The following is an 18,563-nucleotide window of genomic DNA, read 5'->3' on the forward strand; positions in this document are numbered from 1 at the left end:
TAATGAAGTGGCGAGCTGGTAGGACCATTCTTTTGCCCTCTTTACACCCATTTTGCCATCTTTGGAATACGGACATTTTCCCCATTACATGAAGCTGGACCCTAAGGAGGAATTCCTTAAAACTGAACTTTAAAAAAGAAACTTTAAAAAAAGGACCAAAAGGACTCTTAACAAAAGGACTCTTGCACAGAAAATCGCAGCATTAATTTATTAATTAATTGTGGTACATTTATTTATGTTTTTGTATTTATTATTTTGTTTCATTTACCCTTTCCCCCATTTGTTCAATATATTTTTGGGTTTTCCTAAACAAGAATTTGCCATCTCTGGTCTCGTCATTCACACCATCTAGGCTCCACAAAGAACTATTTCTTCTGCGCGTCAAGTCAGTAAACTCACCCATTGCAATAAAACTAGCCCTTATATACAGTCAAGCCCACAATTATTCATACCCCTGCCAAATTTTGACTTAAAGTTTCTTTTGTTCAACAAGCAAGTTCTTTTTTGACCAGAAATGACACAGGTGTCTCCCAAAAGATAATAAGACGATGTACAAGAGGCATCATTGTGGAAAAAAATATTCCTCAGGTTTTATTTATATTTTAGCAAAAAGTCAATAGCCAAAATAGCCAGGGGTATGAATAATTATGGGCTTGACTGTAACTTTGCGTGACATAATGAACAAAGTAAATGCACATATCTTCTACACAGGTAAACCCTCCTTTTGGGAGAGTGGGCTCATAAAAAGAGAGAGGGACTGTTACGCCCCCAGTCTAGGCGGGTGGAGGCGCACATAAAGGTTGGAAGAGAGAGAGACAAATACCCGCCCTGGTTCCCAAGCCAAACATCCAAAAACCAGTTGTGAGTAAAAAAGTGATTTTATTAAAGGTGATGAAGCATAGCTCCAGGGTGAACCCAGGCCAAAACAATAAACAAAACCAACTAAATCCCACCGGAGAAAACTAACTAAACCCTATGAAAGAAATAAAACAAACAAATGACAATACTAACCCTCGCTCCCTAACCCGGAAAACAGGAGAAAACTGTTCCAAAGAAAAAGGCGGCTCACCCCTTCTGCTTCAGCCTACAAGTGCCTAAGCACTAAGTTAACCCACTAGGAGCTGCTCTCACTGAACACGCTCACACAAATACTCAACAAAAGGTAAAAGCTGGAAACCAGGGCCAGGACCGCGTCGGCTGTCAAACCGCTTGCTCGCTTCTCTCTCTCTCTCTCTCTCTCTCTCTCTCCGGAACTGTCAGAGCGGCTTTTGAACGTGGGCACGTGCTCCACGGGCCAATCAGCCGCTCGCTACTCTTCATTAGAGGATGGACCTGCAAAGAGTCTAAAACACAGTAGAGAGACAGAACAAGACAGCACACAGTGGTCATATGGCCGCAGCCGTAACACCCCCCTTCCCAAAATCAAAGACATCGCCCTTGTAGATGTTTTGACATTCACGTTTAAAGGAAGGTACGGGACAGTGCATCCGCCAACACATTCTCTGTCCCCTTTTTATGGCGGATGTCCAAATTGAAATCCTGCACCAGAAGAGACCATCTCATAAGCCTTTGGTTCGAGTTCTGCATACGCATTAGGAACACCAGGGGTTGTGGTCGGTATAGACGATCACAGGCGAGGGGCTGGAACCGACATACACCTCAAAATGCTGCAATGCGAACAGCAGAGAAAGGGCCTCTTTTCAATCGTGCTATACCTTCGCTGATGGACATTGAATTTTTTGAGAAATAGCCGATTGGGTGATCCACACCATGTTGGTCTTCCTGTAGCAGTACAGCACCTGCTCCGTTTGCACTGGCATCCACCTCCAATTTAAAAAGGCGCGCAAAATCAGGGGCAGCCAGCACTGGCGCACTGCACAGGGCGCTTTAACAGCCAGGAACGCACTCTGACACACAGAAGACCACACAAAGGTTTCAATACACTAGTGAGGCCAGTGAGGGGTGCGACCACTTCCATGAAATCTCGGCAGAAACCCCGGTAGTAGCCCACCATGCCGAGAAAGCGGCGGAGCTCACGCCTAGTACGAGGGGCAGGGAAGTCCAGTATGGCTTGGATTTTGGCCAGAAGAGGCGCACTTGGCCCTGACCCACCTGCTTCCCCAGATATGTCACCATGGCTTTACCGAAATCACACTTGGCGAGATTGAGGGTAAGGATGCCCTTCCAAGCGATGGAACACGTCAGTGAGTGTTTCTATATGCTCTGACCAGGTGTCTGAGTAGAGCGACAATATCATCTAGGTACACTTCACACTTGCGACGCTTCCCAACACAATGTTCATGAGTCGTTGGAATGTGGCGGGGCGTTGCGCAACCCGAAAGGCATGACAGTGTACTGCAGAAAATGGTCAGGAGTGACAAAAGCAGAGATTTCGGCTGCACGTGAGGTTAGAGGAACTTGCCAATAGCCCTTTAACAAGTCCAGCTTAGTGACAAACTTCGCAGAACCGACCCTATCAACACAATCTTCCATTCTGGGAAGAGGATATGAGTCAGGCTTGGTCACGCTGTTCACCTTCCGAAAATCTGTACAAAACCGTGGGGTCTTGTCCGCTTTAGGCACTAGGAGACACGGGGAACTCCACGCGCTAGAGCTAGGAACAGCAAGACCATTCTCCAACAGATAAGAGACCTCTGTCTGGAAAAGAGCACGTTTAGTGGGATTCACCCGGTAGGCATGCTGCTTGATTGGAGGATGGCCCCCCACATCGATGTCATGCTCCAGCACGGTAGTACAGGATGGAGTGTCCGAGAAAAGATCAAGATGATTCTCAATCAACTGACACACATCATCTTGAACATCATCATCTAGATCTTTTAGATGGGACCTGAGGTCACTTAGGATTTCAGAGTTTCTAAGACGTGCGCAGCCCTCCGCACAACCGAAAACTAAATTATCATTTACGGGGTCATACCGGGCTTCTAAACCTGGCACCCCCACAGTCGCAACTGTTGACACACCACCAGCAAAGTAGGGCTTCATCATATTAATATGACACACACGACATTTTGTCCTTCGCTCTGGGGTGTCGATGACATAATCCGTGTCACTCAACTTTGCCTGCACCGTATACGGACCACTGAACTTTGCCTGGAGAGAAGAACCAGGGACCGGTAGAAGTGTTAACACTTCTACCGGACACTCCATCCTGTACTACCGTGCTGGAGCATGACATCGATGTGGGGGGCCATCCTCCAATCAAGCAGCATGCCTACCGGGTGAATCCCACTAAACGTGCTCTTTTCCAGACAGAGGTCTCTTATCTGTTGGAGAATGGTCTTGCTGTTCCTAGCTCTAGCGCGTGGAGTTCCCCGTGTCTCCTAGTGCCTAAAGCGGACAAGACCCCACGGTTTTGTACAGATTTTCGGAAGGTGAACAGCGTGACCAAGCCTGACTCATATCCTCTTCCCAGAATGGAAGATTGTGTTGATAGGGTCGGTTCTGCGAAGTTTGTCACTAAGCTGGACTTGTTAAAGGGCTATTGGCAAGTTCCTCTAACCTCACGTGCAGCCGAAATCTCTGCTTTTGTCACTCCTGACCATTTTCTGCAGTACACTGTCATGCCTTTTCGGGTTGCGCAACGCCCCCGCCACATTCCAACGACTCATGAACATTGTGTTGGGAAGCGTTCGCAAGTGTGAAGTGTACCTAGATGATATTGTCGTCTACTCAGACACCTGGTCAGAGCATATAGAAACACTCACTGACGTGTTCCATCGCTTGGGAAGGGCATCCTTACCCTCAATCTCGCCAAGTGTGATTTCGGTAAAGCCATGGTGACATATCTGGGGAAGCAGGTGGGTCAGGCCAAGTGCGCCCTCTTCTGGCCAAAATCCAAGCCATACTGGACTTCCCTGCCCCTCGTACTAGGCGTGAGCTCCGCCGTTTTCTCGGCATGGTGGGCTACTACCGGGGTTTCTGCCGAAATTTCGGAAGTGGTCGCACCCCTCACTGGCCTCACTAGTGTATTGAAACCTTTGTGTGGTCTTCTGTGTGTCAGAGTGCGTTCCTGGCTGTTAAAGCGCTCCTGTGCAGTGCGCCAGTGCTGGCTGCCCCTGATTTTGCGCCCTTTTAAATTGGAGGTGGATGCCAGTGCAAACGGAGCAGGTGCTGTACTGCTACAGGAAGACCAACATGGTGTGGATCACCCAATCGGCTATTTCTCAAAAAAAATTCAATGTCCATCAGCGAAGGTATAGCACGATTGAAAAAAGAGGCCCTTTCTCTGCTGTTCGCATTGCAGCATTTTGAGGTGTATGTCGGTTCCAGCCCCTCGCCTGTGATCGTCTATACCGACCACAACCCCTGGTGTTCCTAATGCGTATGCAGAACTCGAACCAAAGGCTTATGAGATGGTCTCTTCTGGTGCAGGATTTCAATTTGGACATCCGCCGCCATAAAAGGGGACAGAGAATGTGTTGGCGGATGCACTGTCCCGTACCTTCCTTTAAACGTGAATGTCAAAACATCTACAAGGGCGATGTCTTTGATTTTGGGAAGGGGGTGTTACGGCTGCGCCATATGACCACTGTGTGCTGTCTTGTTCTGTCTCTCTACTGTGTTTTAGACTCTTTGCAGGTCCATCCTCTAATGAAGAGTAGCGGCGGCTGATTGGCCCGTGGAGCACGTGCCCACGTTCAAAAGCCGCTCTGACAGTTCCGGAGAGAGAGAGAGAGAGAGAGAGAGAGAGAAGCGAGCAAGCGGTTTGACAGCCGACGCGGTCCTGGCCCTGGTTTCCAGCTTTTACCTTTTGTTGAGTATTTGTGTGAGCGTGTTCAGTGAGAGCAGCTCCTAGTGGGTTAACTTAGTGCTTAGGCACTTGTAGGCTGAAGCAGAAGGGTGAGCCGCCTTTTTCTTTGGAACAGTTTTCTCCTGTTTTCCGGGTTAGGGAGCGAGGTTAGTATTGTCATTTGTTTGTTTTATTTCTTTCATAGGGTTTAGTTAGTTTTCTCGGTGGGATTTAGTTGGTTTTGTTTATTGTTTTGGCCTGGGTTCACCCTGGAGCTATGCTTCATCACCTTTAATAAAATCACTTTTTACTCACAACTGGTTTTTGGATGTTTGGCTTGGGAACCAGGGCGGGTATTTGTCTCTCTCTCTTCCAACCTTTATGTGCGCCTCCACCCGCCTAGACTGGGGGCGTAACATAACAGACATGGAAGGAGAAAGGCCTCACTAATAAAATTATAAAAATGCATAATGAAGACACAGTGCACAGATTTCAAATAAAAAAAAATATCTCCTTGTTCCTGCTCTGACCCATTATCCAGATTGTTCAGCAATGGAGGCAAAGAATCTGCACCTTACTTTGTGTGTGTGTATGTATGTGTGTGCGCGTGCGTGTGTGTGGGGTTTTTTGTTTGGCTGTGGACTGCCTCCTCATATTCTACATATTTTGGCCATGTTATAAAAACCTCAGTCAGGTTTGGAGATGACACAGATACTGTTGAGTTTCCACTGACAGAATGGAGATCATCGTGTTTTTCTCGCTGTTGCTTTTGGTCTGCTCTGTTTCTACAAATCAGACAGAGGCAGATAATGAAATTCTTGCCCGGAAGATTGAACTTCATGAACTCCAACTCTCACAGGATATCCATGCTGTGCTGAGAGAGCTGACCGCCTCACTGGCTGAACAGAAAGTGGAGATCAGGACCTTAAAACAGGAGAATCAAGGTACAATATTATGCCAGATAGTGGGAGTAACAGCATGAGGAAACCTTCATATGATGCACTGTTGTGTTACAGAGATGTCAGTGTACCTTCAAATATTCAGAATGACAAACATTCATTTATACTCTTGTGTAAAGTGTCTTCAAGTTTATAGAAAGGACTTTATAAAGCTTTATAAAGCTGAGTTTTTATCATTATTATTATTATTATTATTATTATTATCATCATCATCATTATGGTTACTGGTTATTACGTAGTTATTACAAAGTTAAAAAAACAAACAAACTATGCTTTAGAGAAGTTGATAGTTCGGGGAAATAAAAAGCTTATTTTGTGCTTACTTCAGACCAGGAAGCAAAGCTGGAGAGAGAGGTTGGGTGCAGCAATCATCAAGGACATAATATAATCTTTTTTTAAATCAGTTTCCGATTAGAAAAATATGAAAATAACGGATACAGGCATCATTTAAATTGTATAACAGTATAACAATTAAAATTTACTTGAATTTTTTTTAAATTTGCCAGTCTATGTTTCAAACAATATTTGACCATTTAAACTTTTTCATGTATATTTTCATTTTCTCTTTGTGTTTTTTTCTTCTTTTTTTTCTTTCTTTCTCATCTTCACCTTAAGCCTCACTCCTGAAATGTAGTTAGGGTTCTAACATAAGAAATCCTAAATGAACATATTTAATTTAATCTTTATATTGTCACAATTAGTTATTGTCAGCAGATCAGACATGAGACCCTCCATGAGTCTCCAGACTGCTGACAAGAGATCGCTGAACAACAAACCCGGTTTGTTACCTATCTTGACACAAAATACTGATAAGTATTCAAACTGTTGTAGACCTTCATTGCTCATCCAGTACATCTTTAGATGTTGTCGATAACATAATGATATAAATTGTGTGCTGTAATGTTGTGGAAAATGCCAGGGTTACACTTCACAGCATCAGGAAACACACTCAAGAGGGCATAAATTAACATCCATCTTCAGCCCTCCCACATAACGAGCAAGATGGTAGTCATGAAAGTGTTTTATTTCCTCTGAGAGAGAATATATGCTTGTTTATTTACTTATAGTTGCCTTATTTTATCTCATCTACATAATGTTTAGTAGGTTTTTCACTATATTTTGGATTATTACACGTCCAAAATGGCTGACAAGTTAATGTCACGTGGTACACGGTCACGTTTCTACAAAACCTCTATAATCCCGCAAATGTGTCTGTCCATTACAGACATTTACATGTATGTTTTAATGTTGTTGTAACAGTCGGCTGGGCCGATGGCCAAAAGCAGGTGTACTGTATAGGAATTTCTTTTATTTATGTATTAATCACATTATTTCATTGTATAATGCCTTGGTGCCACTGTATTTTAGCATGTCTCACACTCATGCAGGTAGACAGATGGTGGGGGTCTGGTAAGGAAGTTGGGGGGGGAAGCAGACAACTCCACAGGAAGAATCTTTTGCCTCTTCGATGACTCTGGGAGGTAGCAAAGGGAGTGTGAACCTTAAGGTGTGAAACAGCTGTGTACTGCCTTTTGTTCCTGGAGAAGGTATTTAACTGAGGCTACATCCACACTAATGCATTTTTGTTTGAAAACGCATCGTTTTCTCTGTTTTGGCCTCCCGTCCACACTGCGACGGCGTTTTCCTCAAGGAAAAAGGCAGCATTTTGAAAACGCATACATTTCAAAACGAAGCTGCCCCGTCGCAGTGTAGACGCTCAAAAATGCAGACGTTCTAAAACAATGATGCACTTTAGTCATGTGATGTAGTCATGTGACCTATTAAACAAGGATAGTGGAGGGCATCATACAGCAGTTGTTTTGATTGCTCTCAATTTTGACAGCCCCCCAAAAAAAAAAAATAAATAAAATTAAAAGAAGTTTAGAACTACTTGATCATGTGTTAAAAAAACATAAATTGCTGAACTTCAATAACTTAGTGAAACTTAAGAGTGTGTTTAATATATAAAGTCTTACACTCCCTTGCTCCACCATCACTAAAGCAGTTCATTAGGCATGAAGAAAGCTCAGACAGGACCACTCGAGCTACAACCCGCGGAGACTTGTTTACACCCCACAGATGGACAGCATTTGGGCAGAACGTCCTTTCTGTCCAGGGTGGGCATCTGTGGAACAGTCTTCCTCAATCCATTAGAGAATGCTCTACATTCAACTTGTATAAGGCACAGCTTAAAAAATAGAATATGGAATAGAGTGGTGTGTATGTGTGAGTTTGGTGATGGAGTTTTTATTATGAATGAATTATGAATTTTTCTATGAATGATTCTGTCTATTTTTTTTATGTTTATGGACAACAGATGGAAATTAGCCCTTGGCTATAATCTGATATGTTTACATTCAGGTAATTTTTTTATATTTATGTTCATTAATTCAATTTCAATTCAATTCAGTTTTATTTATATAGCGCCAAATCACATGTACCTTCATAGGTAGAGAGAAAAACCCAACAATCATATGACCCCCTGTGAGCAAGCACTTTGGCAACAGTGGGAAGGAAAAACTCCCTTTTAACAGGAAGAAACCTTCGGCAGAACCAGGCTCAGGGAGGGGTGGGGCCATCTGCTGTGATCGGTTGGGGTGAGAGAAGGAAAACAGGATGAAAGACATGCTGTGGAAGAGAGACAGAGATTAATAACAGATATGATTCAATGCAGAGAGGTCTATTGACACATACTGAGTGAGAAAGGTGACTGGAAAGGAAAAACTCAATGCATCATGGGAATCCCCGGCAGCCTACGTCTATTGCAGCATAACTAAGGGAGGATTCAGGGTCACCTGGTCCAGCCCTAACTATATGCTTTAGCAAAAAGGAAAGTTTGAAGCCTAATCTTGAAAGTAGAGATAGTGTCTGTCTCCCGAATCCAAACTGGAAGCTGGTTCCACAGAAGAGGGGCCTGAAAACTGAAGGCTCTCCCTCCCATTCTACTTTTAAATACTCTAGGAACAACAAGTAGGCCTGCAGAGCGAGAGCGAAGTGCTCTAATAGGGTGATATGGTACTACAAGGTCATTAAGATAAGATGGGGCCTGATTATTTAAGACCTTGTATGTGAGGAGCAGGATTTTGAATTCAATTCTGGATTTAACAGGAAGCCAATGAAGGGAAGCCAAAACAGGAGAAATCTGCTCTCTCTTTCTAGTCCCTGTCAGGACTCTTGCTGCAGCATTTTGGATTAGCTGAAGACTTTTCAGGGAGTTTTTAGGACATCCTGATAATAATGAATTACAGTTGTCCAGCCTGGAAGTAATAAATGCATGAACTAGTTTTTCAGCGTCACTCTGAGACAGGATATTTCTAACTTTAGAGATGTTGCGCAAATGGAAGAAAGCGGTCTTACATATTTGTTTAATATGTGCATTGAAGGACATGTCCTGGTCAAAAATGACTCCAAGGTTCCTCACAGTGTTACTGGAGGCCAAGGTAATGGCATCCAGAGTAAGAATCTGGTTAGATACCATATTTCTATGATTTTCAGGGCCGAGTACAATAACCTCAGTTTTATCTGAATTAAGAAGCAGAAAGTTAGCGGCCATCCAGGTCTTTATGTCTTTAAGACATTCCTGCAGTTTAACTAATTGGTGTGTGTTATCTGGCTTCATGGATAGATAGAGCTGCGTGTCATCTGCATAGCAGTGAAAATTTATGCTATGTCTTCTAATGATGCTGCCTTGGGGAAGCATGTATAATGTAAACAGAATTGGTCCTAGCACCGAACCCTGTGGAACACCATAACTGACCTCAGTGTGTGAAGAGGACTCTCCATTTACATGTACAAATTGGAGTCTATAAGATAGATATGATACAAACCACTGCAGTACAGTACCTGTAATACCTACAGCATGTTCTAATTGCTCTAATAGGATATTATGGTCAACATAATGGCAAACACCATCCCCACTGACACAGCAGCCAGGGAAGCAGAAGAACATCACATCAAGAAGGCCCTGAGTAAATGTGGTTATCCCAGCTGGAGTTTTGTCAAAGCTGGAAAGACACCTAAAGAAAGCTCCAGCTGATCCAGGAGAGAAGGGCAACTGCTGCCTAAGCGAAAACCTGTAGTGGTCCCATATGTGTCAGGAGTATTGGATCCCAAGGATTGGGTCCCCCGACACAAACAGAGTAACATAGTGTACGCTGTTAAGTGCCAGGAGGATTGCCAGGATTTATACATCGGGGAAACCAAACAACCTCTGGATGAGAGGACGGCACAACACAGAAGAGCTACCTCGTCAGGCCAGGGCTCTGCAGTCTATTTACACCTACAGGCCAGTGGACACTCTTTCAATGATGAGGATGTACACATCCTGGACAGGGAGGAACGCTGGTTTGAGCGCGGAGTCAAGGAGGCCATTTACTTGAAGAGGGAAAGACCATCTCTGAATCGAGGAGGGGGCCTAAGGGTCCATCTGTCACCATCTTACAATGCTGTGATTGCAGCCATTCCCCAACTCTCTGTGAATGGTACTCATGGCCATTGATCAGTGTTCTTTGATCAGTGATCAAAGTGGTTGTTCATCAATGGTCATGAGAATTTGCATAGTAATGATCAAGGTACTGACCTCCCAGCCCATTGTTCCTTCAGTGGGCTGGTTTCAGTCATTATGCAAATGTACTGTTTATAAGATTGAAACCTGCAGTCAGCTGAGACTGAAGAAGTCACTTGGATGAGTGACGTAACGTTTCTCCCACTGAAAATGTCCAGATGAACAGAATCAACTTTTGGCAACATAAACAAGATGACATAGAAGAAACATTACCAGACCAAAACTCAACCAAACCCTAACTAAAATAATAACACAAGAACTTCACAATATAACCATCAAAAATACAAAACAAACTCAAAAATGCTGGGTCAGGGATCCAGTCCCCCTGACAGTTGTTCTCCATTGTGGTTGTGGACCAGCAGCATGAGCAGGAGAGCCCACTGTCAGGTTGTAGCACATACTGTGCACACTGCCTCCATCTGACAGCAGAGCTCACTGCAGGCAAACTGGCAGTCCTTGGAGTGGACAGTGAGCGCACTCTCACTCTCTGTTTGACCATAGATTCAGCTGTAATCTGTACTCCCACAGCAGACATCCGTCCGTCCGTCCGTCCGTCTGTCCATCCGCCCGCCCGCCCGCCTGCACCGGGTCGTGGGGGCAGCAGCCTAAGTAGAGAAGCCCAGACCTTCCTCTCCCCAGCCATCTCCTCCAGCTTAACACCAAAGTGTTCCCAGGCCAGCTGAGAGATATAATCTCTCCAGCATGTCCTGGTCTTCCCCGGGGCCTCCTCCCAGTGGGACACCTCACCCAGGAGGCGCCCAGGAGGCATCCTTGTCAACTGGCTCCTTTTCCTCACAGCAGACATATGTCAGCAATACATCGCTGTGCTCTCTGGGGAGGAACATATTTATTTGTTGAAGGACGCTGATCAACAAATAAAGCAGCACTAGAGATAAAAACATGCGCATGACTGTGTGCTGTCAGTAAGTTGTTTTTCTTTTGCATTTTTACAGAAAAAGTAGCAAAGCTGGAGACTGAAGTGAAGCTACAGAAGACTGAGATCGACCAGCTGAAGCTGCAGTCAAAAGGTAAATTTGAAATCTGTTGATTTCTATGGAAATGTTAAAAATGGGTTTTTTGACACATGTTCTGATTTATTTAGTCCAGGGAATAAGTAACCTCGACCAAGGTTACCTGTTCAGGTACAAACAAACATTTTTCTCCAAAGCAGTCACGGGTATTTCATCCACAGGACCTTCAACAGTCTTCTTAACCTTGCAGTACTGCATAAAATATTTGATTGTGTGTGTCTCAGATCATATCACTTTTCTTAAATTTCTTCAGTGGAGCACTCTTTCACACCCGCTGCATTCAGCCTTTCTAAAACAGACTTCTAAACAGCTCTCTGACAGCCAGACTGAATGTTCTGATTTTGGAGAACATCATTAAACATTTTCATCGGTCAACCAAGTGCAGAAAATCTTTCTTTTCTCTGATTCTTCTTATTTGTAATCTTTGTGGTTGAGTGTATGACCTTTATTTACAGGGTTTTCTGATTACAGTTAACAAGCTGCACCTGTTCTGTTAGTAAATCACCTGCAGCTCAACATCATCTATTTGTGCTAAATTGTGCAACTCTTGGCAGATTGAACATGTCTTATTGAAACAAGAAACAAATCTCTATCAAGACAGTATTTACTTTTAAGGGAATAGTTTTATTTGTGTGTTTAAATTTTATTTTCCTTGCTCTTTTTAAACATATTTTGAGGGGTGGGACTCGATAAAAACAATTAATCTAATTAAGTAACTAATTACAAATCTAATTTGTAATTAATTAATCTTGATTAATCGCATTTAATTGTACAAGAAAATTTAGCCTAAAGCACAAATGTTGTTTTAATTTAAAAGGGTTTTAGTGGGTGACAGAAATTGAATGATAGGTGTGGACATGAATATTGTTAACTCACTCTTTTAATTTATGGGGGAAAAGCGTTTAAACTGCATTTCAATTCAAAACAGAGAAACAAAAATGATATCCCTGCCCAAAATTGGGCATGAAATAAAGTGCTATTTTAAGTACTTTAAGTACATTTTCAAAATGGTATTGTCTTTAATCTCCTAGGACCTAGCATCCACATATGTGGACATCACATTTTGGGTTATTTAGACCAAAATACTCAATTTTGCTCTACAACGGCCTGATATCCACTTACAAGGACATAATACTGCTACTGTTCTATCAAAATTCTAAACGAATATCCTCTTATGTGGCTCTTATTTTTCTTAAAAACAAAAATAAGGTAAAAACATTTTTTGGCAATTCTTTGTTTTTACATTCATCGGGCCCCAGTATACCCAAATATCAAAGAGAAACTAAAAATGCACGCCATGGAAGAGTTCAGGTCTTAGGAGGTTAAATAATAATATTAAAAATTTCAACATAAATACATAGTTTTTCTTCTTAAAAAAATAAGGCAGAAACATAAAAGGTTATTTGAACAGCTTTACCTTTAAACTCTGAGTAACTTTAGCCAACATAATTTTGTAAATTAGGCTAAAACAGTGTGATCATCAAACATTTTAGTGCAAAAAATAACAAATCAATTCAACTCACAATACCACTCAGCCAGTTACTTAGACTAACTAACTAGCCTGTTCACATTTTCAGAGCTCAGGGCAGCTCTCTTTTTTGTTACTATGTGACCTGCAAGTGAGAACAGTCTCACATGGGACAAAAGTGGCAGGACTAATCAAATACTTGCGGGCCAGGACAGACAACTGTGGGACCCTGCTTGACTGGACCACCACTGCAGCGGGCAGTCAGCTCGCTGATGGTGAATTCTGCTCTGTACAAACTCAGGGCCCTGTTACACAGGGCTTCCTCATCTGAATCAGAGTCTTAAGACAATGGAGAGAGGAGGAGGCTCTTTGTCTCTGCTGGCTCCCTTGTGATGGCATGTTTACACTGATTTTGTAGCAGAGCTTCAAGGCTGGTCCAAACCTCTTCTCGCTCTCCCCTTGCAAGACACTTTAAATCCTTAAAGCGTGGGTCAAGGACCGTAGCTATCTTGAGCCACTGATGGTTGAGCTATATGTTGGGATAAGTTCTTTGTGAAGGCAGTCTTAAATTTTACCATGTAGTTTGAGTCATCATCGGAAACCTCCATGGTGTGATGCAGATGGCAGAAAGCAGGTAAAACCACTGAACATGAGACATACCTCTCACCTCCAAGAAGCTCTGTCACAAACCTGTAGTAGACAGTCATTATTAATCTACACAATAACTGTCAACTATAGAGCTTTTTAACGAAACAGTAACAATAAGTTAAAACATAGTTTTATTCGGCTCAAGGACAGTCGCCAGCTTTTGGAGTTTTACCAGCTCTGATGGAGTTAAAATGACTAGATTGTGCTTTTGTTTGTTTGGTTCTTGAGTACACAAGAAACCATATCCAGTGTTGAATTCCACCATGGATTCCAAACTGTGGGCGCTAACAGCTCCCACAGTTCCTGTGCTTGCTGCTACATGGTTTGCATTTAGAAGGTTGAAGTGCTTTGGTGGTATGCAAACTCCTTTTTGCACAGTTTGCACCAACCACGCTTTTATTAAGGCTTCTGTTGGGGTAGTCTTTTGAAATGAAATTTGCCTCCGATCAGTTGTAGCAATGTGCTTTTTTTCTGATTCTTTATAGCTCTAATGTGTGCATCAGTATAATTGCTACACCATATACACAGCATGATTAAATGCATTATTTTGTTTTTTCAAAGTAATTAATCATAATTAACACATTAAATTCCCAACCCTAATTTTAAGATGTTTGTAGTGTATTAAAAAAGTGCAGTGTCCAGACTTTTAAGTGTTGAAACCCATTTTAATATAGTTGACATAGTTTTCAGTATAATTATTTTTTATTTTTATTTTTGTAGATTCATTTTCTTTCTCTTTACTTTCTTTAAATACTTATTACATTTTGGGGTCAACTTGACTCATATTTTCAGGTTTTTAAAGCTTTTTAATCAATAAATCATTAAGTTGACCTTAAAGACGTTGGTGGGTGTAAGCTAAATGTTAATGTATTGTAACATTTATTGTAGGGTCTTTACCTTATGATATAAAATGCCTTGAAGTGACTGTTGTTGTGATTTGGCACTGTATAAATAATATTGAATTGAATGACTCCACTCTACACCAGTGCAAATTTTATCAGAATCAAAACCTAAACAGCTGCGCTATTTACCAACACAAAGAATTACATTTACGCAAATGCTACCAAAAAATTATCTCCTTGGTAGAAGTAATGAACTACTGGATCAGTGTTCAGAAAACAGCACAACACATAAAACAAACCAAACAAAAAGTTTCAAATAATGACATTTCTCTCTCTCTCAGTCAAACAGGTGGCTTTCTCAGCCTCTCTGCTGGATCAAGGAAGTGGATATACTGGACCATTAAACACAGAGATTACTCTGATCTTCAAACATGTTGTCACAAACATTGGAAATGCCTACAACACAAACACAGGTAATAACACTGCCACAGCTATGCTGATGTCAGGCTGATGTTCCAGATGTTCTAACAGCTGATTTTCTATTTAACAAAAACAAATGTCCCACAGGTATTTTCACTGCACCAGCGAGAGCAGCCTACCACTTTCATTTTACCATACATGGACATGGAGGCCCTGCTACAGCTGCTTGGATATACAGGAACGGGGAGCGCATTTTTAGTGCATATGAATACCAGTCGTCAGGTGCTTTGAGTTCCTCTAATGGAGTCTCTCTTCTGTTAGAGGCTGGAGACCAGGTGTTTGTTCGTGTCTGGACTCTTGCAAGGATATTTGATGATCAAGGTCACCATACCACCTTCAGTGGTCATCTGGTTTTCACCATGTGAGAGCTGAGAAAGCTCCAAAACATACTCTTTGGTTTGTCCTGGATAGGCTTAGCATCTTTTTTATTGAGCTGCAAGTCCATCACCTGAAATCAATCACTTTCTTACTCTCACTATTTGTGATTAGTAAGAGTAATTGCAATTCTTTTTTTCATTTCCTGACCTTCCTATCTTCTTATATTATATTTAAGCTAAGAAATGTTTAGGTTAAATGGTGAGGTCATTCTCTCCTTTGTTTGTCTTTTTTTTTTTAATTCTTACTTTTGGGAAATGTTCATACATTCAGTTAATTCAATTACATTTTATTTACATACGTCCAAATCACAGCCACCTCAAAGTGTTGTACAATATAAGGTAAAGACCCTACAATAAGAGAAAGAAAGCCCCAACGATCGGACAGACCACTATGAGGATGCACTGTGGCAACAGTGGCAAGGAAAACCTTTATGGCTTTTAACAATAAAAAACCACCAGCAGAACCAGTGTCAGAGAGGGACCTTCCATCACCACCATCTGGTGCTACCAGTTGGCGGTGATGGAAGGAAGATGGGGCGCTGTGGAATGGAGCTAGAGATTAATAATAGCAAATAATTAAATAAAACTTGGTGTAATTATTGCATACTTTCAGGAAGCTTGTAGGCTCCCCTATTTGTATCATTTAAGAAGCACCAGAAATGATGATATTATCATGAGAGCATCAATATCTATCTGTGTGTGTATGTGTTTAGATATATATATATATATATAAAATTTATTTTTTCCCACTGTGTTCTGTCTGTCAACCTGTGACCGTTGGCCAAATATTGGGTTTTAACTGGAGTCTTTCCTGTTTAGAAAAACAACAGTTCCAATTTTTCTTTATCTATCAGTAACGTGGTTGATTTTTGTTGTCTTGAACCATCTTAACAAATGTTAAATTTGATTCATGATAGCATCATAAAATAAGCCTTTTGTTTTATTTTACATTAAAATCTGTGACACTACAGTGAAAGAATGTATGTATATTAAAAGGTTTCTTTTTTCATCCTGATCCAGATACTCAACAGTGACAGTATTTTATTCTTTTTTCTTCCAAATTCAATGTCATTTTCATTCTGACTTTTGATTAAACAATAAACAGAAATAACAACTGAACAAACTGAAATAACAGTGTCAATCTCTTTGTGTGTTCCACATAAAAATATAAACCTACTTGTCAGGTTTATATAGTGGATTGTCATTTATCCTTAGAAATATTTACTCATATATGCTTAGAGTTTTATAATTGGTTGTAGATTGATAAAGGTTTGATCCTTAGCAGTTTGTGGAGACTCTGTGTGCCTCCCAGAGTAGGGGAGACCGGGGATAGTTGTAACATTTTTGACATTTCTGTCTGTAGCTTGGAGCTCTTTTAAGGTAGTGGATTGAAAATTTAATGCAAAGTATTTACATGTGTCTGCTATTAAATAGTGCAGCTATTTGCTCTGCAGCACAATTACCCATTGCATGGTATGGTCTCAAACACAAAGAGTGAAATGTTACAATTAACCCCATAGTCTGGGTTAGTTGTAACACATCCTGGGGTGAAATGTAACACAATGAAATAAGGGTACTGACAAAACATTAACATGTAATTTTTGTTTATTCAACACATGAATGCACATAGAGCCATTTATGTAGCTATGTGTGTGTGTGACAGAATGCAGAAATCTAGCTTTTGAACATATTTCAACCGCCCAAAAAAGACAAATGATGGAATTTTCTGCAACTGAATATTTCATTAATTTTGGTTGGTCTTCCTTGAGTTTGGCCTCATTGGCTCAGTGGGCATTATAGCCTACAACTCTTGCACCAATTTTGAACATAACAATGAAGCTGAAAAAAAGGTAGTTGTGCACCAGCATCTCAATTCCATTACTTTTTATCATGGCTTACCTTGGTGTGGTTTGCAAAGTGCTTCAGAAAGATGAGGAAATCTGTTTCTTGCACCCATCCTGATTTATTTCCACTACCAATACTTCCTACTGGTCCATCTCTGACACAGTGGTCTGCATAATGTATGTGTGGGAACACAAACAGCGGAGGAATTGTGTTGCCAATGGCATTAACCGATTATATACAAAAGCGACCAGTGAACCTCTCTCTGCTGATGTCATTGTCCCAACTTGTTTAATATAAGTTAAAGTAATAGTGTGGTAAGTTGTAACATCTGCATTATTGTTACAACTAACCCAGACTGTTGCTGTTACAACTGACCCAGACTCCTATAGCCATGAACTAGCTAAGATTACAGCCAACGGCTAAAACATTAGCACTAAAGACCTACACAGAATATATCCCCATAGACAAACAAATAACATAATTTAAGTTTGATGAGTTTAACTGCAAAGCAGATAATGCTATTAGAAATTGAAATAAAGTAGAAAAACTTACTTTTTGGCATACAAATCACTTTTTTTCGTGTTAAATTGTCTGTGTTTGACAAAATGTGCTGATTTTTCACATGTGATAGCAGAACTGAATTGGGCATGCACAGGATGAATCACATCATTTGAAACTTAGCCCTGATTGGAGAAATTGGAAGTGTTACAACTGACCCACGTTACAACTATCCCCGGTCTCCCCTACTCTGGCATGCACACACAACTTAAGTTCAGGAGAAAGGTTATATCTGCTCTTACTGATTTATGGTATAGGAGGACACCTACTCTGTATCTGGTTAAGTATAAGAGCCTTTTGTTCAGATGGACCACTAAACTCCTGGCACCAGCTTTGGGGAGTCTTCACGGGGTCACATCTTGACCACACACACGCACGCAAGCACGCACGGACACACAGGGTATTCTTTCAGTTTCAGTTTTATTTGTCATATGCAAGTTAGCACAGGGTCAACATTGCAATGAAATGTGTTTGACGAGCAGCAGTCACTCAGCCGCATGGTCCAGTAGAAGAAAATATAATAAAATAAAATAAAATAAAAATAATAACAAAATAAATAGAAAAATAGTAAAGAGCAAAATATTAGAGAGACATGGTAAAAGAGAGAAGATGACTAAAAATATATGTATCTATAAATATAAATATATGTACACTAGTGATTAAATAAGAAAATCTTGAAAAGAAATATGACGGGAGGGCAGATGGGATATTGCAACCCGTTCTCACTCCCGACGCGTAAAATACTGACGATTTGTCACGTCCCTTAACTTCTCATGCTGACGCTGAAGGTACCCTTCCACGTTTTTATGCGACGCTGTGGGTTGTCAATTCATTCCAATATGAACCCGCTCTCGGCGATCAGAGACGCTTCGAGCAGAGGCTCCAGCCATCCATTTACTCCAATAATAACCCCGTCACGGCGAAACGTGACGCCTTGAAGTACAATCTAACTGGAAAACCGGGGACCCTCTCCGCGAACGGGTTTTTCTCCCTAATTTAATGCTTTCTTTTAATGACATCGTTAACATTTCTCAACAAAAA

At 41.4% G+C, this 18,563-nt stretch overlaps 1 long non-coding RNA gene across 1 annotated transcript; it reads left to right on the forward strand.

The window, feature by feature from the left end:
* Window positions 1-5,496: 5,496 nt before the first annotated feature.
* LOC120435813 lies at window positions 5,497-14,675 on the forward strand. Its single transcript, XR_005609934.1, has 3 exons — window positions 5,497-5,694; window positions 11,227-11,301; window positions 14,604-14,675. It is a non-coding gene; the product is annotated as an uncharacterized LOC120435813 (long non-coding RNA).
* Window positions 14,676-18,563: the final 3,888 nt, after the last annotated feature.

The sequence above is a fragment of the Oreochromis aureus genome, linkage group 22 (genome assembly GCF_013358895.1).
Source record: "Oreochromis aureus strain Israel breed Guangdong linkage group 22, ZZ_aureus, whole genome shotgun sequence".
Lineage (NCBI taxonomy): Eukaryota > Metazoa > Chordata > Actinopteri > Cichliformes > Cichlidae > Oreochromis > Oreochromis aureus.